We start from the raw sequence: 23,492 nt of genomic DNA on the forward strand, positions 1-23,492 counted from the left end.
ATTCCTCAATGGCAAACAGCACTTTATTTATAGATGAAACAAAGAAATATAAAGTTGTTTGCTAACAGCAACCTCTTCAAGTTAATCTTTGTCTGCCTCTGGCCAGATGTATTTTCTTTGAATGTGGGTTTCAATGCTGTTTCAATGAATGGGAATTTCAAGGGCAGAGAAGTTTTAATGCTAAGTCTATTTTCATTGTGAGACTACATTGCTTTGTTTAGCAGATGTCTATCAGTGTTTGTACATAAAATGTAAAACAAAACTTTTAAATGAAATCCAAATAATTATGGAAGTAAAGCAGTATGCACATTATGGTGTTTATGGTAAATGGGGTGAAATGGCCAAGCAATGGGACATTGGAATGATTGCAGGGGGGGAGATCCCATTTGACCATGATTTTGTGAGGGGGGAAGGGCAGCAAACTCAAAGACAGCCCCAGCTGAACTATACATCTCAACTGTCCAGATTTTCACAGAATGAATACATTTTTGCTTCTTTAAGTTTATACAAGAGCAATTTTTAGTACTGTTTGTTCCCCCAATATATTTGGCCTTGTCTAGATTTCCTGCATTAAGTGGTTGAGAGGTATGTGCAAATAAATCGCTTTATAGAATTAGGTATATCCAAACCTCTCAACTGTCCCCAGTTTTGGCTCAAAATATTGCTCTCCCCCTAATAATACCTCTGCAAAATGGCAATTTTTGAAGAAACCTTGGAGGGTTTACAATTAATAAATAAATGTAATGATCAGAGTTATACATTACTTTTATTTCAGAAATGCATGTAGGTTTTCTTATTTTGTCAGCTGCTCAACTTAACAGTACTAATATTAAAAAAGTGTCCCTTCTTTGACAGGTTCCCCACTGTAATTGTAGTTTTCTGGCAAATTAGTGGCAAATCATTAAAGACTGAAATTAGAAAATAATGACAGACATTTGAGTTTCAGATTTCATATCCTTCAGAAAATTCATACTAATGCAAGACTTACTATTCTATTATCTTTCTAACTTTATAAGAGCAATATTTAAAAACTGTCCTTATTTCTGGGCCTTTGTCCCACTTCTATTTATGGCTTTGTCCAGATTTCTTGCTCTGAGGTTGTGAGGTATGACAAAAGTGTCAGGGACATCACCAGCAGCCAGAGACATTTCAAATTGTGACATACTTGTTGTACCCCACTCCCCCATGTAGTGACTCTGGATGTGTCCAAGCAAGGCAAGGAGCTGTTATGCAGTATAAGTGTGCAGAGTATCCCCCCCCATCCAAGGTAGACACAAGTACTACAGTGGCTTTTCATCAGTCCTTGATTTTGCAGAATGTTCTGGTTTTCTGTCATATATTTATACTGTTGATTTATGCTGTTGATTTATGCTTCTTATTATTCAGAAAATGCAAGTTGTTGTACTGCCTGTTGCTTTGTGTTTAAGTAGCAATGTTTTAATGACCATCAGGTAAGCTTGTCTGACATTGGAAGATGCAAGTAAGCTTTAATAAGGATACTGTTAAAGAATTATCAATGTTGAAAACCTTTTTGTTGTTGCCATGCAGAGAATATTTACATAACTAGATAATGTATAAGCCTTAAGTATTGAAATGCATATGACAGTATTTGTAATAAAGGATAGGATTACAGTATTTTCAGATGCTCATTACATTTGTTGGAGACTTGCAGTCATCTTTTCAGGCTTTACCCGTAAACTAAACAGAATGTCAATCTATCACGTGTGGTCCATAACCTGTGCAGTAATCCTATAAGCAATTTATCTTGAGCTTGTTTCTTGTTTGCTGTTCATTTTTTACTTTGATCATGTTTTCCCCATGAGACAAATAGATAGTTGTTGTCAGGCAGCAGGTCTATTTTTGATAAGAAACATTTTTATAAGTGGGTGTATCACAGAGATTGCTACTTTCAGCATGTTAGTTGGTACTTTTACAAAGCTGAATATAAATTATAATTAGAACTGCAGTGCAAGGAGAAGTGGTTTGAGTTGAGTGCTGCTTGTTTTTCTTATACTTGATTTTGACTGGCATTCCAATAATCTGTTTAAAAAGTAATTTATTTGTTCATGCCTCACAACCTTTTTGTTTCCATCTAGATATTAAGTAAGCTGTCATGTAGCCAATGCATTGAAATATTTGTTTTTTCTTCTCCACTTCATTTTGTCTTGATTTGACTCTCATAATGATGGTTTGGCACCCATGAAAGTGTAATTAATTAAAGTCCCCTTTCTAGTTGGCCACACCCCTTCCCATTGTTTCCACCCATTCAGCTGTCTCCTGCAGTCCCCCTTTGATTTGAAGTCAACAGCCACCACTGATGCACAAGTACTTGTTCAACTTTGCTGACATTATGTTGCCTTTGCAAGAATTCAATGCCTGTCAAGCAAACACACAGCAAATTGGTTGTTGCATGCCATGATGTGGGAACACAGACATGTTTTCTGGGTACATAACTGTACAATATGACATACCTAGGACATATGGCAGGTGGGCATACTTTGGTCAAAGGTGGCCAGTCCTCTGCAGTAGGCGTCACAGTCATGTCATGCAGATATCCACCATTACTCTGTGGAAGGGTAGGATGCATGAAGTGCTGTGAAAGTGTCACCTAAGATGGATCTCCACTGCTGTGCTACTTGTGTCAGCAAGCCTGGACATCTATGTCACTGGACATTGCAGATTATATTGTGGTGTTGCAGTTTTGCTTCTAATCACCATCTGGTCAGTTTCCTAGTGATGTACCACCAACCCTGGTACAGAAGGCATACTACATGCAAAAGCCAACTGATTGCTAAGGGTGCTTATCAAGGCATCTACCTGGAGGAGGGTGTGCATGAAGGCTACAGAGCCTTACATGATGTGGGACAACCATGTGGATGAACAAACAGGCTGTGTCCTGCTACTCATCATGAGCTTCATAGTAACATTTTGTGTGTGATGACAGAAAAAGTATCGGAGCATGGTATCCCATGACCGAGTGGTTGTGGCGAGATCAGCAGTAATAGAAGACAGGCACCAGCAATTCAGGGGACTCCCCTGCTTTCCACATTCTTCACAAGGTAATTGTGTCCTTGCAGTACACATCACTGAGTAGTGTTCAACTGCAGAATACCTATGTAAAACCTCCCACCTTACCTTCCCAGGGTATACATATTAGGCTTCCCCCATTGTTTGGCTGTGCTCTGTACAAACACCTTCGATGACTCTTTTGCAATACTTAGTTGCACTGAGGACAACTAGCATGCAGTGCCAAGCAGTGTCCACAGATCTCTCAGTCACCTGATATGTAAAGCCATGAAAGGAGTTAGCATGGATACGATCAATAACAATGTCATACACCTGCTGACACTGGACCAAACAGTTTGTTTTGCTCAAAGGCAGATTGTGCCTACCTACCCTAAGTGGTGGACCTAACTGAGTTTTCCAGTATGCGATGGATGATGAGAATATGGCTCACTCCACCTTCCATGGCCTGACAAGCTGTTTGTCAATGTTAGACCAACAGGCCTTGCTGGAAACTGGGTAGGTTATGTCAGCTGGTGGATAGCCAAGTGTCTGATCTGGGAAGATAGCATTGGGTAGACCTGTGCTACAATGACACCAGTCAACAGTGGACTTCAATCAGACATCATTAATTGAGTACCCCTTGTAGCCTTTCCCTTATCTGCAGTCACGGCCACTGTCAGTGACCTCTGACTGACTACATTGACAGCTGATTCCATATAAGGAGTTGTTACTGAATCCCACACAGCACCAACAGTTATCCAGGATGGCCTGAGACATGCAGTCAGTTGTTGCCGGAGCCACCGACAAATAGTAAATACCAAGTACCGCACAATAATATCCATTGGGAAGTCATCCATCCCTGGAAAATAGAGTAGTGTCCACACACCACGCACACAGTTGAACCAAAATCCATGGGCTTATGGACACAGACAGTGATGTATCCTTTGACTTTTGGTGGTTGGTAAGATGTGGGAACCCATTCAATATTGTACAATCTATACAGAAAGGTATGGCATATAAATCCCAGACTGACATTGTCATACCATATTTGGCACTCATCACACCTATCGTTTAGTGCAATGACACCTTTGCTATGTCACTACACAGGCATATCTTACAAGTGTAGCAGCCATGCAGGTTCCATGAAAAAACAATGCACATTGCAGATAGCATGTCTCATGCAGTCCGTGTTAACAGTGTACATGTGTAGTCTGTCTCCTACATGCTTTGGATGGGATGTATATGGTTGCCATACAGGGAGGTGGCAGATCCCAATGTGTACCTCCTGCTTATCCAAGACAAAACTAACACATGTATTACCTGTTCTACACACCTACACTCTCAATGTGGTACAAATAGTACATGCTGGAGAGACAGTTATGTAATAAAGACACTAAACCCTATGCATGTGAAGCACACATCTGCTGTAACACATACAATGCAAAGCAGAACAAGACAATCATAACTGGTGTAGGACAAATGTCTACAATGGACACAGGAAATTTGTAGATGGGTCATGTCCTTCACCACAGATTGTAGATATGTTAGGTCAAGAAACTCTGGTAACAGTTATCAAGGATATTAGACCATGTCATAGATGAGGGATGCATGAGTAGGCTGTGTGATGCCATTGCCCTTGTTATCCTGTTATACACGAATGATGCAGGAACTGATTTCCCTAATTGACTTCATTGCACTGAAAAGTGATTTATTCTCATTAGAGAAGGCTCTATTTAAACTCAAATGTGTGCAGTATGAAAAGTTTCACTTAGAAGTGTTTGTTGCTGAGAATATAATACCCCGTAGGTTAAGGGTGTTAAAGATGCCTGCTCAAACGGACTGTGATCCTGTGCTTTTGAGCAAATGGCAGCAAATAAACCTCAGTACAAGCTTGGGTTACTTAAAATTACTGATTGTTGCAGCAAGCAGGGAAGAGACAACTGGGTTAAATTCCATTAGGAATAAGTATGTCAATCTTTATAAAAGGTATGGCGCTGAAGTGACTTTGAAACCAGTAAATAATTCAATGGATAATGCTGTGACCTATGCACGAAAATTGCTCCAAATTAAGTTAAAAAATCTACAAAGAGATCACAAAGATTTTGCGCTAGGTAATGTGTTCACATAGCCACAAGAGTCCAATACAGCCACACAACACACTCATGCAGGGAGAACAATGGAGATGGAGGTTTCAGTGAATCAGAGTGTGGGAATAGAGGTATTTTCAAGTGGGGTGGATCCAAAGTGTTGAGGAAGGGAGAGACAGCGCATTAAGCATGACGGTGACTGGAGCAAGAAGAAAAACTTTTTCTACAGTAGTGAAAGTTCATCGTGAAGAGAATGGTGTTATTTCCAGACCAGTAAAGCAGGATATGGAGAGCACCCTTTTTTGCACCCTCCTGGACAGCTGAATCTGACTTTTCCACTTCCGACCAGGGAAAGGTCTACAAGTAGAGTGGGCAGAGAGCAATATAGAAATCAGCAGAGAGGGAGAAGCATAACGCGAAACAAGAGGAAATACGTAGAAGAGATGCTGAGTTTATATACAATAAAGAAAGCGTTTATGAATGTGAAAACTTAGTGGTCAATTTATCATCAAAGACTCTAACACAATATGAACTTAATGTATTGGAGAAAGGTTTATCCTTTATTCCTACAGTTGATATGGACATTACAGAGATTGTTTTTGATATTAAAATGTTCACTCGCAACCTAATGCTTAAAATTATGTTTGATAATAATGAAGGTGAAGAAGCTTTTAACTTTAGGAAGCCTAGTCTGTTTATACCTAAACAAAACTCGTTGATTAATGCTTTTGAAAAACTTTGTTTAGAAGATGTATATAAGTTGTATGATGAAGAGAAAAGTAAACAGAATAAGAATAAATGGCATAATATAACTAAAGAAGAGTTTGAAGCTCTGATAGACCTTCAGACTAACCCTACTCTCATGATACGACCAGCTGATAAAGGTGGACAAATAGTTATTATGAGTAGAGAGGACTATGATACAAAGATGCATGACTTATTAAGGGATACTAAGTTATATCAATTGATCTCCCCTTTACAGGTGAAACAAATGGTAGAGAAAGTTCACGGTGAACATAAACATTTAGAAAGGTTGGGCCTTATAGATGATGGCCTTTTAAAGTATTTTATAATACAAAATCCTACTACACCTAACATCCAAGGACTACCAAAGTTACATAAATGTAAGGTAAACCCCCTATGAGACCAATTGTAGCAGGAAAGGATCGGTGCACATAATCTATTTCCATATTTCTAGATAAAAATCTTAGGAATTTATTGAGGAAGTCAGGCTATATTTTAAGAGACACTGGGCACTTTATTAGAGATTTGTATGAGTTTTCCAGGAAGAGAGAAACGACTGAACAAACTTTATTGGCTACAGTTGATGTAGTCTCTCTTTTCACAGTAATTCCAAATGATTTTGGAATTAATAGTTTTACGAAGTTGATAGAAAAAGATGGAAATTATACGAGAGAAAGGATACAGCTAATACAGACTTTACTGAATTTAGTACTTGAGAATAACATGTTTATGTTTAGGCACAGGATATATTGGCAGTGCAATGGCATTGTAATGGGTGCATCATGCACCAGTAGTTATGCGAATGCAGTGATGTCATCATGGGAGGTAGAGAATGTGGAAAGGGGTCCCTATAAATAGAATGTACTGTTTTTCTGAAGGTTTGTGGATGACCACTTCCTGATATGGAAGGGGTCAGTAGAACAATTATTGTATTTTTGTGGAATGTATCAATAATTCCACATCATTCCTTAAATTTACATTGACTTGGTCTTGTTCTGAGGTGAATTTCCTGGATGTTAGTATAGTGAGAAGAGAGGAAGGAGAATTATGCACAAAAATGTATAGGAAATAATGTCATGCTAATAAATTGTTGAGGAAATGTATGCATCCTAGATATGCGTTCATAGGTTCATAGTTAACTGTCCTTGCGAGCCATTTTAAGCCTAGCCAATTATCCCTTGTGAGACTCAAACCCCGCACCTTGTGTTTGTAAGGTGGACACCTTAACCGTTAGACCACCCTCCCAGTGAAATATTGCATACAATCAGCTGTATAGGGTGTCAAGGCTCAATGTTAAACAGAATGATTTTAAACAACAGGCAAAATTGGTAAGTACAGAGTTGGTGGAAGGGGGATATGATAAGAATGAGATATAAAGAAATATGATAGAGATAGAAAAATTAAGAGGTACGAGAGCCAGGCTCTATTTTTAAGAACCTTGTGAAACTTCTGGGGTTAATAAAATACACAATAGTAGTAAGGTAAGAAAGTGTGTTAGTTATTCAAGGGATATAAGAAAATATACTAATATTATTAGTGCTCATTGGAACCTTTTGACCACAGCAGGCAGGTGAGTAAGTTCTTGGACTCACATCCTCAGTTTACATTCAAGAATAAAAAGTCATTAAAAAGAAGGCTTTGTACACCAAGGGATCAGACAGTGTATTCTGATAACAGAGGGACTAGACCCTGTAAGAGATGTCAGTATTGTGAATACATAGATGTAGAAATGGAATTTGAACATCCAGATTCCCATGAGGTTTTTTACCTGAGCATCAGTGCAACTTGTAGTACCCTCCATGTGGTTGATTTGCCTACGTGCCAGTTATGTAATAAATTCTATGTTGGTAAGACCGATAGATTACTCAAGAATAGAATAAGATAGCATATCTATCATATTAAAAAGAAGAGCATGTTTAATGCTCTTGTGAAGCATGCCTCTGAGACTGATGATAGGCATAGCTTTAAATTTATGGTCTTGGGTAAATGTTATGAGAACAAGAGGGGGGTGATATTACAGCTAGAACTGAAGAGCGAGAGGGGGGTGATATTACAGCTAGAACTGAAGAGCTAGAGGCAAATTGGATTGTAAGGTTGAGGGCTGATGTTGGCTTAAATAACCATGTGCCAATGAGACCTATTTTAAAAAATTGACCACTACGTAGGTAATGATTTTAATTGTGTTTAATACAAATATATATATATATATATATATATATATATATATATATATATATATATACCTTTTGCATTTTTGCACTTGCATTTGATGATATTTTTAAATGTATGTATTTTTATGTTTTTATAAGCATTTTACGTTAAAATGTTGATTGGTTTTGTCATGTGATTTGTGATAATAGTATAAAACAGGTGTTTAAGTAACAATATGGATACACCTGAAGAAGCATCTAGTGAAAGCGCTTGTGTTAATAAAACAGCTGTATTTGTTGAAGAAACTAAAGCCTTGTCTTTGTTACCTTTTTGCACTTATTTCTGGATTCTCAGTGGTTTATTGCAGAGACACCTGGATATTGTTGGTTTTGTTCTTCATCATACAATATAAGGTACACAGAATTATGTGGCTTACTCATTACAAATGTCAGCATACAGTACAATATCTGTCAGTAACCAGTACAAGTGGCATGGCAAAGCAACACTACATTACACAATTATATATTAATTTATATAATCACCCTGTGCGTCAGACACATAGCTTCATTTTCCTGCATTGATGATGAAGATGACAGTGATGTGGCACAAGAATCATCACTTGCACAGGGTGTTGTGTGGAGTGCAGGAGGCTTAGACTGACCCAATAGGTTGAAAGCATGTGTGTGAGTCAAAAAGGGAAGCAGGCAAGATGGACCATGGAAATGTGCCATGCTGGTCAGTAGGTGATATGATTTTGACAGTGGTGTGTGTGAGTGTGTGTGTGAACAGAGTCAGGCTCAGTGCTAGACCTACATGTGTGTACGTTGGGCAACTGTGAACTGTGCATGGCAGAGCTGACAGTTCACTGTCTCTGCCCCCAAACACAGGAATTAGCTCTGCCAGGAGTTACACTGGCACCTCCATGGCCAAGGTAAGAAGCGGTGATAGAACATGACTTTGACTGCTGTCTCCTGGGACCATGTCCTCCACAAGAATGCCCAGGACCATGAGCTCATGGCCTGCTATATCTTGGAGTGGACAGCACGCTCCCCACTGGAACACTGGCTGTACTGCCACTATGGGAGCATGATTGAGCATGGCCATGTGGACTATCAGCAGATGTAGTCACTTACCTATGTCCATGGGTCCAACACTTGACTCCAGCCAGATGTTCCATCACAGGGAATGTGCATTCCAAGACAGATATTCTGTGATATGTCTCAGTCCACCTTCTTTCCACTGTATCAGTCAACCAATACAGGGTATCACCAATGTGGTGGAGGCAGTCACAGATGTCAGGCTGTGCTGCATCTATAACCCTGAGCATTCATCTAGACTTCCTTTTGGAATGTACCTGTGCTTCCATGACAGCCCAAAACTTATGCTGAGTGAGCCGTGATGAGACACCTGTGACAGGTGATGGAAGGTCAGCATGGTCCCTAAGAGCACACCTCTTAATCCGCCTGTGTGGAACATTGATAGCTGTCTGGCTATGGCCATTGTCTACACTCACTGGTGCCATAGTTGTCACACTTTCCTGTTCAATATTCCCACCCTCTGACTGTTCAAGATCTGTGGCCTTTGGGGACTGAGTATGTGTAGGCACACTGACCATGTGCTGTGATAATGAGGGCAGAAGATGGACGTAACCTCTGGGACTGATTCAGTCCATGAAACTCCCACCTGCCCCATACTTTGGCCACCATCATCATCAGAATCTGAAGAGACACTGACATCAGGTTGTGGAGGGGACAGAGACCAACCCCCCTGGTCACCTGTCTTAAGAAAGGGAAAAGTAGTACAGTAATACCTGCACTGTTATGCTCTGCAGTACTACATTGCAATATATGTAAAGGTGTATACACTGTTGTCACTATTACAGACTTACAGACCTATTTAACCCCCAACCTCATATAGTAGGACATGAGGACATTACTTTTCCCACAAACATCTTTAGTTACTTGTATATAACAACTCTTTACACAAAATCTCATCAGCAACAATGAGGTACAGTGTTGATATTTGTGAAGACTACACAGCTGACACATATGGTAATCTGTAATGTCCTGACAATACTGTCACATCTATCAGTGTTGTCACACCAACAAGGCATAGGTATGACCCTCAAGTGTTTGCAGTCAGAAAATAACTGTGCAGTTGGCAATCATGCCAATAGTACAGCAATCCAGCCATCAGGCCTGAAAAGATATTTTAGTAAATATGTTGCAGTAAATGTACATCTGTAACAAAACAGTGTTTTGCTCACCAGGAACAGGACTACAGCCTAGTCCAATTCCTGAGGGACCTGTGGAAAGTTGAGGGAGTGGCAATGTAAACATCACCACATGTTGCACTATAAGAGGGTAATACATCCATATATCTCACATTTACAGTAGCTACATTGTTAATTGATATGTTGGTCACAATCTGAGCATGAAATTCAAATTGCAGTTAAACTCCTTCCTCCCCCCAAGGTAAAACACCTGACACCCATGTAAATGTATCTACCCCTTGACACAGTGAGTGCTACAGTATTCCAATGCTGATCAAATGAAGCCTACCTGGAGGCTCCTCTGTCGTGGAAACTGTGGCAGCCACATCCACAATATATGGTGTGATGGATGCCTGGGAACTGTCATGTGTTCCTAGGCTTTCCAGGAATTCCTCTGTACCTAAAAGTGGTCATTCTTCTGCAGACTCTCCAACGGTGATGCCACAATCCTTGGCCACATCTGCTGCTCTTCTGCATGCAGCATTAATCATATTTACGGACCATCGTTGAACCTGTTCATATATCTTGTTCTGCTGACCTATGGCATTCACATCACAGACATGGTCAGCCCTCAGTACTGCCTGCTGTGCCTCCCGCTGCACAGTAGGAGTTCTCAGCATTGACAGAGGCCTTCCAGGGGTGATATCATTCTCAGCATCTGTAAAAGTGGCATGTCATCTGGAATTCATGTTTTCGGAAAGACACCAGAATGGGAACACATGTCAGGATCACATACATTACATACACTATGTAGAGATACAGCAAGCACAGAATGGCTGGCATTATCCACTGCTTGATGATACCTGTCATATTCTACAGTATGCAAACATACTAACCATGTGGATACATCTCAGATACTAGCAATAGGCAGCTATTCCCATGTGTGCCATGACATATACTGCTGTATAATCACACACTCAACACAGAAGCCCACTGTAGTGTGTCCCCTAGGGACAACCCCCTGATAATATGTTAAAACAACAGTGCCAAACAAATAGCAGTCTGGTATTGCATTCACTATACAGGGACAGTCCCATGAGACCAGTGTGCCCCATTGACAAAAAACATTCCACCCTTGATGTACTGTATGTCCTCTGTATGTGTAACAAATCTGGAGATCAAGGACATGTCATCATTAAAGTTCTAAGAAAGGCTTAATGCTGTAATCCCCATTCCTCCATGTATATTCACACATATGCATAATTTTGTAAACAAAATGGTTACATACCTGATAGAGTACAATACTCCTCTGTTGATATGTGCAGATATATAACGTGTTTGGCAACGTGGTTACTGTCTGAAGAAAGTCTCATACAGACTGATTCCCCTAGCCAGCTGTTTTGTTTACCTTTTTAACATGGTTCTCATTACCAGGTGATTGGCTCTTAACCAATCTGTGGTTCTGAACTGCTAATTGCAGCCAACACAGTTGATTTGCAGTATAATCAGCCAATGACATGCAACCACTGAACATAAAGCCTTCATGTAGATTAGAAGCCCTTTCTGATATGTTGTACAGGAAATTCCTGGGGGTCAAAATGCTATGTCATCACAGAGGGTATGCCTGTAGCAGCTACTTTTACATACAGATGTGTGTGCTATAGGCTGCAGCTGATGCTGCAGGCAGTAGGCATAGGCAGAGAGTGTGAACACTTTGGAGGACAGGATGCTGTAAGAGTAACTGCGGGAGCTGAGTCAGTCTTGTTGTAGAGGCAGAGCCAGAGTGCGGGTACCCATTCCACTGCAAATTAAGGCTTATGTTTAAGGTAAGTATGGTAGGTAATGGTATCACTAACAGAGTAGTAGGCAACATGTTTGTTGTGTCCTTGAGCAACATAGGGGGTAATTATACCATTATGTCAATTATTTGGGCATCTGTCAGGCCATGTGTTACATTATGTTAGTCAGGTGGAACGTGTGTGCTTGCAGTCCTTGTTGCTAGCTGGGCCACCATATGTAAGTTAGTTGTGCAGCTGTGCTAATCTTTAATAACATTATGAAATGATTGTGTGGTACACCTCTGATATTAGTGGACCTCATCTGCATTACCTAAGTTAAAATCCTCTGTGAATGCATATTAATGCATGACCTGACACTTTATGTACTTGTAGTATTGCTATAGGAGTATGTCAAGCATGTTCCTATCTTCAGGGCTATGATTTCCATTAGTGATAAGCAAACATTTCATTTGAAATGCATTGTGGGATAAAGAGTGCATGAATCAGTCATTCATTGATGGCTTCACAATAATGTAATTTAAATGTTACATACCACTGGGTATGAACCCAGGACTATGTGTGGCAAAAGTAACTGTTTGCAAAGGATTTAACAGACTTACAGAGTTACTGAGTCACTGTTACATCATGTGTATTTGTGATGATATAAGTGCACACATACAATCTGTGACATACCTCCATTATATCCATTATTATGTGCCTGGCTTTATAGGAATGCATTTCTCCACCAGAGTCCCAGCTGAACATGTATTTGCCATTAATGTTGCAGCAGGTCTACTTGTACATGTTACCATTAAAAGTGCCCATTTACTTGTTATTAGAGACCTTGGTTACATCCATTAGTGTTTGTCTGGCTTTCTAGTGGTGTACTCCTGCACCAGACTGGAAATTACGCTTCCAGTTTTTCCATTACTTTTTTGGCAAGTTTGTGTTGCAGGATGATACGCAGCTGTGCTTACACACACTTAATTATGGTAACTTGCAATTACTATGTTTTGCTTAAATCACCTGTTTTACTTAACAGTTGTGTGGTGTGGCAGGTTAATGCAGTGGTCTGCAAGTGTGACTGTCTCAGGTTCTAAATGGGGAGAGGTGTTTATTATCATTTTAAACACATATATCAATATAGCTCCATTTAGCTGAGCTTAGTGATGCTGCACAACATGCTGTGTCATGCAGCATTGTGCAAAAATCTTTAAAGAAAAGAAAAAGGGGATATAGAGCAGTGGTGAAATGAGGTGCAAGTAGGAGGAAAAAACATAGTGAAAGGCAGGTACGTATGTGCAGGAAGGGTGTGGAGAAGAATTATAGCTATCCATTTCTTGTATAGCAACAACTGTGCACTTTGACAGTATTTGTAGATGAATTTGAACTGTCACCCCCAGAGAGAGGGGTGAGGACAACATAACCGCATTGCCAAGACAATTGTACCAGATTACATGTGTCCAGTGGACACATGTACAAAATGGAGAGCTATGTATGGGACATATTTTTTTGGGGGGGGGCAGGTGCCCATTTTTTTAAGGTGAGAGTGGAATGTTGGGGAAGGGACATAGGTACATGTGGGGGAGGTAAGTTGGAAAGGTGAAAAAGCTTTTGCAAACAGAAAAGACAGACAAGCCATTAGACAGAGGTGGTGTGTGACACAAGAGGGGGTGAACACCTTGGATGGGGAGGTTGTTGTGGAATCCCAGTCTCAAGTACCTACACAAGGTAGCAGTGTGACTCAAGTCCCCACCCATGGAAATGTCAGCATTGTTCCTTCAGTGCTCCAGGGTGGCATTGGTGGAAGCTGGGCTCCGGGATGAACTTCCCCCACCAGGGAGGCCAGCATGCTCTCTGTTTGACTCAGACAGCATCCAAAACCAGAGTACAGAATCCTGTGCACCAAACCTGACAGTTCATCGCTGGTGACAGAACCCCCTCCACCACCGCTCCCAGTGGTGGGTCAAGTCCTGTCCTGATAGGCATAACTACTTGACACTGCAGATAGTGCAGAGGCAGCAGAGGGGGCACCACCAGGCTGGGTCCCAAATGTGCTGGGCCCATGTGCCATGGCCAGTGGAGCCAAGGTAGGTGGATCACCTAGAACCGGCATACCTTGTCGTGCTGTAGTAAATTAGAAATAAAGATAAGTTAAGGTTAGTAATACCCAAACCAAATGCTAGCATTAACAAAATTGAATATAATATTGATTAATGTAAATACATATTAAGGTGTATTATGTGGAACACAACATTAAATAACATAACACTAAGTATATTAACAGCAAACCAGAATGAAATAACCCATAACACCAAAAAAACAGTTAAACAGAATATATTAATATTAAATCATAATAATAAATAACATTAATAAATTATTTATTTATTATTTATTTATTTACATTTGTTGACTGGGAGAGTCTGACTGGACACAGGTCCGTTTTAAGCGGAGGCCCTGGGAGAAAAGCTCCACATTAAGTATTATTTACATTATACAGTTAAAAAACATAGCATTTAAATATAGAAATTAGTCCAGTTAAGGATGTAAGACAAGAAGAAAACAGATGTAAAGCAGCTGTAGAACATAGTGCAATTTTAAAATATGGTGACATATACTAAACATGGTTACAAATGTAATTGAGATTCATCAGTGAACAATTGATACAATCTGTTTTTGAGGTACATAACAGCCATTAGCAGTTGTTGCTACAAGAAGTTAGTATTATGTGGTAGGTAGCTGGGAACATGAGTAGCCAAGCTTGCTAAGAGTAGGTTGTTGATAGGGGGCTGAGAGAGGTAGTGAGTGGGGGGAGTGGATGGTATTAGAGGGGGGGGTTGCAAGGGCATATCTGGCAAGCTTTGAAGTGTGATTTTACTAAGGATTTAAAGTGGCTGCAAGAAGTTACAGAGGTAATTGAGGATGGGATGGAGTTCCAGAGTTTGGCTACAGTAGAGGATAATAATGCTTCTCCAGCAGAGTTAATGGCTCTTGTGACCTGTAGGAGGTTTTTGTGGCTGGATCTTAGTGGTCTCATGGTTATGTAGGGTTGGAGTAGATTCTGGAGGGATGGGACTTTTAGTGGTTGGTTTATTAGTTTGTGGGCGAGTGTGAGTTGGTACCATTGAAGGAGATGGGGGAGCTCTACCCAGCCAAGTCTTGCTAGTGAGAGACAGTGGTGAGTATGGTAGGAAGCCCCTGTGGCGAATTTGGCGATCTTGTTGTAGCAGGTTTCGAGCTTATTTAGATCGCATTGTTTAAGGTTAGTAAATATTGGAGAGGCATAGAGTAGGGTAGAGATAAGATGAGAATTTGCTACCGAAAGTTTAGCTGCTTTGGTAAGTAGTTGCTGATTTCTATATAATGTTCCTAGTTTTTTGTGTAATTTTTTAATGGTCATGGAAATGTGAATGTCAAAGTTCAGTTTATTGTCTATTTCTACTCCTAGTAATTTGGTGTGTTCTGTAGGATGGATGGTGGTGTTGTCTTTTGCTGTGATGTTAAAGTGAGAGCTGTCTAGCGTAAGTTTGGTGGGTTGGAAGATTAGTAATTTTGTTTTGTTTGGGTTGAGTATTAGTTGGGCATCGGATAACCAAGTTTCAATAGAAGAAAATGCTTTCTGTGTGACTTTTTGCAGTTCTGGTAGGGAGTGGGCTGTGCAGATGAAGAATATAAGGGGTGGTTAGAAAGAGAAAAACATACCATCAGTAAAGTCGCAGATGATATTAATATGCAGACTGCTAATACATACTTCTACAGGTGTGCAGTGTTATTTGTGAAAACAGTTACTCAGATTCTTCTATAGATGATGTAACATGTATATACTGCTCAAGCTGTTACCATGTGACAGTATGGGCTAAGCATGAACAAATGCAGGTGCACAACTACACGGAACTGTTTCAGATAATGTCCAAATACGTAATTACAAAGGTGTTCTGTAAATGCATTCCAGATAATCATTTATCTGTTAATCATGGACCAAACAAATTGGGCAGTTGTCATTACATTACAAAAAATAGTGACACTTGAGAGATATGTCTGTGTACATTAAGTAGACTAGACAGCCAACATGTCTTAGTTGGCAGGCATGGGAGTGGAACCTAAAACCTGTGACTGTAGGGGACATGTGCACATTATGTAACAATTGACTGCAGTGACATTAGAACAGACATGCAATTTATACAGCACTACTAGACTTATTTCAACATAACCTTATGAAAGTAAAAACTGTGCAGATATTCACAACGAAGCAGCCAGGCAACTCCTTAAAATTCTTATGCATAAAAGTCTTTTATTAAATGACCATGGAATGGTAAGCGCTTTCACTAACAAGCTTCTTCAGACCACATAACTCAGAATAAAGTAATGATCCATTTATAAAAATTCAAAAATCACATTAACCAATCACATGGACACATCATTTAAATCATTCATCCCCTTAAAGAAAAAAACATAATGTCAACCCCATTTAAATAAAACAATCATAGTGCATTTCTAGAAAGTGCATAAATATACATATACATATGGACATTGCAATTGCATATAAAAATAAAAATAAATATATATTGAAAGATATGTATATGGTAAAAAAATGCCATACAAAAACCACAAATAAAAACAATAATTCATTTCTGAATCCTCCATTTTTTCAGTAGGGGTTATATAGAATCCCTCTCATTCAACCCCCTCCCCCTATCTGCTCTGAGGGTAATAATCCACTTGGTTTCCCTGTACTCGGTATGGTTCCTAATATTACCTTCCATAATACTCGGGGCAATGACCTCAAGGACTCTGAAATTAAAGCCATGGTTATCCCCACACTGCATAATATGTTTAGATAAAGCATTGCGTTCAGATTTCTTTTTGATGTTATAGACATATTCTCTCATTCTGTCACGAAAAACTCTATTAGTCTTGCCCACGTAATAAGAGTGGCAAACATGGCACTCAGCTAGATATATAACATTTGATGTCATACATGTGGAATCAGTATGAAGAATTAATTCCTTATGAAGATCTGGATGGTAAAAAATACTAGAAGTGTTAATTAAGGAACAAAAATTACATCTCCCACAAGGAAGGGTACATCCCCTTTCTTTTTTCAAGACATTAGTACCCCTCTCATAACAGAGAAGTCTCTTCAAATTTTTCCTATTCTTATACAAGAAACACAGTTTCTCACCCACTATTTCATTGACACATGTATCCACCTGCAGGATGGATCAATTTCTACTGAAAACTTCATTCAAATCCTTATTGTCAGCAGTGTAAAAAAGAGGCACCCTAAGCGACGTATTATTAGTAACACCATTATAAGCACTAATCACCTTAGCTGGACCAAAATACGGGGCTGCAACACCCTCTCGTAGTACATTAAGTTCAGACAGATTCTCAGTAATCTCACTTTTTCTATACCCTCTCCTTAACAATCTTGATTCCAAGCTATCAATTTCATCCTGGAAGCAATCATTTAAAGGATTCAGCCTTGATGCCCTCATCCCCTGACCTTTAATCAAATTCCAGAAGATGTATCCAGGGTGCATGCTGGATCTGACCAAAAGTGAATTCCTATGACAAGCCTTAAGGAAGACATCAGTGTTAATAAGGCCATTGTCTAATTTTTCCACATACAAATCTAAATACTCAGTTTGTGTGTATGACCAACAAATAGTAAATTTCAAACAGTCAGTCAGCCCATTCATCATCTGATGGAATACAACAAGTTCTTCTAGACTTCCTTTCCATAATAGGAAAAGGTCATTGACAAAACGTCTATAAAATATGTGTGCCTTAAACCCCTCTTTCTCAAAAAGTACAGTGTTTTCCCTATGCGCCAAAAACATATTAGCATAACTGTTGGCAAATGAGGTACCCATGGCAACACCATACCTTTGAATATATATTTCACCATTAAAAGTGAAAAGATTATTCTCCAAAATCATTTCCAAAAAATGGCATACAAGATCTATCTGTACTGGAGTAAGTTCACTGTGAGCCATAAGGTATTCCTGTACATATTGTATTCCCAAATCATTGGGAATCTCCGTAAAGAGGGACTGTACATCCAGTGTGACAAAAACCACTCTTTTCAAATCACAAACGTCCCTAGTGCATTCATAAAGATCTATAAGAAACTGGTTCGAGTCCCTGAGGACTGTTCTGTTCCCAACTAATAACTGGTCTAAGATGTTTCTCAACATACACTGATAGAGACTCAGTGATCCATCCTGCACCCGCTACTATGGGTCTCATTGGTGGATCAAAAGAGTCCTTATGCACCTTTGGCAGTCCCTGTATTAATGGTATCAGGGATTTGTCACAATAAGGTAACCATAGGTATCCTTAGTAATAAGGCCCCCATTAAAAACATCATTCAAAGTGTTAGAAATAGAATTAATAATCTCATGCGCATCTTTGACAGCAATCTTGCTGTAATACTTCCCATCTTCTAATAAGGCCTTCATAGACCGCAAATAATGTGTTTTGTCCATGACAACAATAAGGCCACCCTTATCGGCTGGTCTTATGGTAATCAGATAATTATCTTGAAGTCGCCTTAATGCAGATCTTTCATTATAACTCATATTATATCTAGACTTCTTATGAACATCAGTGCCCTTGTTACCATAATACTTATAGATAGCTTCCTCAGTAAGCTTCATGTAAGCATCAACTAAGGGATGATTCACAGGGACAAAATCACTCAATTTCTTGAAATAATGAGTACATAGTTCAGAATTAGTGGGGCCATCCTGCCTTGCAGACTCACCATACTGCATTCATAACATAACATTTCTACAGAAAACCTTAAGGTCTAAGATGGTATCGGACATCTTACTATTACAAGTAGGAATAAAATTCAAACCCCTACAAAGAACCTGATTTTCCTCTAAGGACAACACATAAGAGGAAATATTTATGACTAATGATTCTTTACATTCCCCCACATCTTCTTTAGAGTCTAATTCGGGTTATATTCCCCTGAGTACTTGTGCTTTTGGTGCCCTCGACTAATGGATTGCATCTGTCTCCCTCCTTTGTCTGTCCTGACTGGTAAAGGAAAAGAGAGACCTTCTACGATGTTATTGGAAACAACACTAGGTGGATTATTGTTGGCATTATTCACATGCACTTTTGGTCGAACAACTTTCTCCTCACCATTAGCATTATTAGATTTTTTTAATAACTATGTTAGGGTATAAAGTTCCTTCAAGTTGTTGTGATGCACCAGATGTCTCACTAACACATACCCCTTCTATATCCCTGACGAAGGATATAGTCCCAGAGCCACTAGTACAAACTGTACCAGGGCTTGGCATGTTCACCACAGTCCCATCACAATTCACAACATTATCATTAAAATTAACATGATAATGTTGTGAATTGTGATGGGACTGTGCTGAACATGCCAAGCCCTGGTACACTTTGTACTAGTGGCTCTGGGACTATATCCTTGGTCAGGGATATAGAAGGGGTATGTATGTGTTAGTGAGACATCTGGTGCATCCCAACAACTTGAAGGAAATTTATACCCTAATATAGTTATTAAAAAAAAATCTAATAATGCTAATGGTGGGGAGAAAGTTGTTCGACCAAAAGTGCATGTGAATAATGCCAACAATAATCCACCTAGTGTTGTTTCCAATAACATCATAGAAGGTCTCCCTTTTCCTTTACCAGTCAGGACAGACAAAGGAGGGAGACGGACACGATCCATGAGTCGAGGGAGCCTAAAGCGCAAGTACTCAGGGGAATATACCCCGAATCAGACTCTAAAGAAGATGTGGGGGAATGTAAAGAATCATTAGTCATAAATATTTCCTCTTATGTGTTGCCCTTAGAGGAAAATCAGGTTCTTTTGGGATTGAATTTTATTTCTACTTGTAATAGTAAGATGTCCGATACCATCTTAGACCTTAAGGTTTTCTGTAGAAATGTTATGTTACGAATGCAGTATGGTGAGTCTGCAAGGCAGGATGGCCCCACTAATTCTGAACTATGTACTCATTATTTCAAGAAATTGAGTGATTTTGTCCCTGTGAATCATCCCTTAGTTGATGCTTACATGAAGCTTACTGAGGAAGCTATCTATAAGTATTATGATAACAAGGGCACTGATGTTCATAAGAAGTCTAGATATAATATGAGTTATAATGAAAGATCTGCATTAAGGCGACTTCAAGATAATGATCTGATTACCATAAGACCAGCCGATAAGGGTGGCCTTATTGTTGTCATGGACAAAACACATTATTTGTGGTCTATGAAGGCCTTATTAGAAGATGGGAAGTGTTACAGTAAGATTGCTGTCAAAGATGTGCATGAGATTATTAATTCTATTTCTAACACTTTGAATGATGTTTTTAAAGGGAGCCTTATTATTAAGGATACCTATGGTTACCTTATTGTGACAAATCCCTGATACCATTAATACAGGGACTGCCAAAGTTGCATAAGGACTCTTTTGATCCACCAATGAGACCCATAGTAGCGGGTGCAGGATGGATCACTGAGTCTCTATCAGTGTATGTTGAGAAACATCTTAGACCAGTTATTAGTCGGGAACAGAACAGTCCTCAGGGACTCGAACCAGTTTCTTATAGATCTTTATGAATGCACTAGGGATGTTTGTGATTTGGAAAGAGTGGTTTTTGTCACACTGGATGTACAGTCCCTCTTTACGGAGATTCCCAATGATTTGGGAATACAATATGTACAGGAATACCTTATGGCTCACAGTGAACTTACTCCAGTACAGATAAATCTTGTATGCCATTTTTTGGAAATGATTTTGGAGAATAATCTTTTCACTTTTAATGGTGAAATATATATTCAAAGGTATGGTGTTGCCATGGGTACCTCATGTGCCAACAGTTATGCTAATATGTTTTTGGCACATTGGGAAAACACTGTACTTTTTGAGAAAGAGGGGTTTAAGGCACATGTCATATTTTATTGATGTTTTGTTGATGACCCTTTCCTATTATGGAAAGAAAGTCTTGATGAACTTGCTGTATTCCATCAGATGATGAATGGTCTGACTGACTGTTTGAAATTTACTATTTGTTGGTTGTATACATGAAATGAGTATTTAGATTTGTATTTGGAAAAATTAGACAATGGCCTTATTAACACTGGTGTCTTCCGTAAGGCTTGTCATAGGAATTCACTTTTGGTCAGGTCCAGCATGCACCCCGGATACATCTTCCGGAATTTGATTAAAGGTCAGGGGATGAGGGCATAGAGGCTGAATCCTTTATATGATTGCTTCCAGGATGAAATTGATAGCTTGGAATCAAGACTGTTAAGGAGAGATTATACAAAAAGTGAGATTACTGAGAATCTGTCTGACCTTTATGTACTACGAGAGGGTGTTGCAGCCCCGTATTTTGATCCAGCTAAGGCAATTAGTGCTCATAGTGGTGCTACTAATAATAAGTCACTTAGGATTCCGCTTTTTTACACTGCTGACAATAAGGATTTGAATGAAATTTTCAGTAGAAATTGGTCCATCCTGCAGGTGGATACATGTATCAATGAAATAGTGGGTGAGAAACCGTGTTTACTGTATTAGAATGGGAACATTTTGAAGAGACTTCTCTATTATGAGAGAGGTACTAATGTCCTGAAAAAAGAAAGGGGATGTACCCTTCTTTGTGGGAGATGTAATTTTCGTTCCTTAATTAACACGTCTAGTATTTTTTACCATCCATATCTTCACATGTATGACATCAAATGTTATATATCTAGCTGAGTGCCATGTTTGCCACTCTTATTACGTGGGCAAGACTAATAGAGTTCTTCATGACAGGATGAGAGAACATGTCTATAACATCAAAAAGAAATCTGAACACAATGCATTATCTAAACATATTATGCAATGTGGGGATAACCATGACTTTAATTTCAGAGTCCTTGAGGTCATTGCCCCGAATATTAGGGAAGGTGATATTAGGAACCATACCGAGTACAGGGAAACCAAGTAGATTATTACCCTCAGAGCAGATAGGGGGATGGAATTGAATGAGAGTGCTTCTATAAAACCCCTACTGAGAAAACTGAGTATTCAAAAATTAATTATTGTTTTTATTTGTAGTTTTTGTACCACATTTTTTACCATATACATATCTTTCCATATATATTTATTTTTATTTTTATGTGCAATTGCAATGTTCATATGTATATGTATATTTATGCACTTTCTAGAAATGCCGCATGATCGTTTTATTTAAATGGGGTTGACATTATGTTTTTTTCTTTAAGGGGATGGATGATTTAAGTGATGTGTCCATGTGAATGGTTAATGTGATTTTTGAATTTTTATAAATGGATCATTACTTTATTCTTTGTTATGTGGTCTGAAGAAGCTTATTAGTGAAAGTGCTTACTGTTCCATGGTCATTTAATAAAAGACTTTTATGCCTAAGAATTTTAAGGAGTTGCCTGGCTGCTTCATTGTGAATATCTGAACAGTTTTTATTTTTATCTATTTTCTCAGCAACAAAGCATTTGTTTTGTGGATTATTTGCTGCTTTATTTTATAATCTTATGAAACCACAATCTTGCCCTACACTTAATAATTGTTATTGCTCCCTAGAATCTGTGATGTAAACACATGGTATCTGCCCAAAACATGAGCTACCTTACCCATATACCTTCTTCTTGGAGTGGGAAGAATAGACAGCATTATGTGAGTGAAAATGGGCTACAGATAGCACTGAACCATGCTGTGGGTTGTGCAATACATTTATTAGGCAATTACGTTTGCTTCCTTTATTTATTTCAGTTTTACAGTTGACTGCACCAACATTAGAACAGACATGCAATGAATACAGCACTACTGCACTTATTGCTACATAATTTTATGAAAACACAATCCTGCTTTACACTTTATTGTTATTGCTCTTTAGAATCTGTGCAGTACACACTTGATACATGCCCAGAATGTGGGCTACCCTACCCAAATACCTTGTTCTTCGAGTGGGGGAGGTAGAGAGCATTATGCAAGTGAAAGTGGACTGCAGACATCCCTAAACTGCACTGTGGGTTCTGCAATACATTTATCAAGCAATTAATTTTGCATTCTTTACTTATTTCAGTTTTGCAGTTGACTTTAACAACATTATAACTATCATGCAATGAATACAGCCCCACTGCACTTATTACAACACATTAGTTATCAAACCACAATCCTGCTTTACACCTTATTTTGCTTACTGTTATTGGTATTATTTATTGATTATTGCACTAGAGTTATCAGAAAATATCTGTACTTACCACACTCATGAGGCATCCTGGCCAGACACCCGCCAGGAGAATGAATGTTGCGAGTTCCTTCAGCTATATCTATTGGAAGAGAAGCACGCAATTATGCATACCAGTTTTGCAAAGATTCAGCTTATATTTTATTAAAGTAGTGATAAATATACTTACATATATGTGGGGCTTGCCCATCCCTCACCTCTTGGATCCAGGTGTCCAAGGTTCCGCACTACCTTTGCTTCAGGTCATCAT

This window comes from Protopterus annectens, chromosome 4.part1 (genome assembly GCF_019279795.1).
Source record: "Protopterus annectens isolate FY-2018-M chromosome 4.part1, PAN1.0, whole genome shotgun sequence".
NCBI classification, from domain to species: Eukaryota; Metazoa; Chordata; order Ceratodontiformes; family Protopteridae; genus Protopterus; species Protopterus annectens.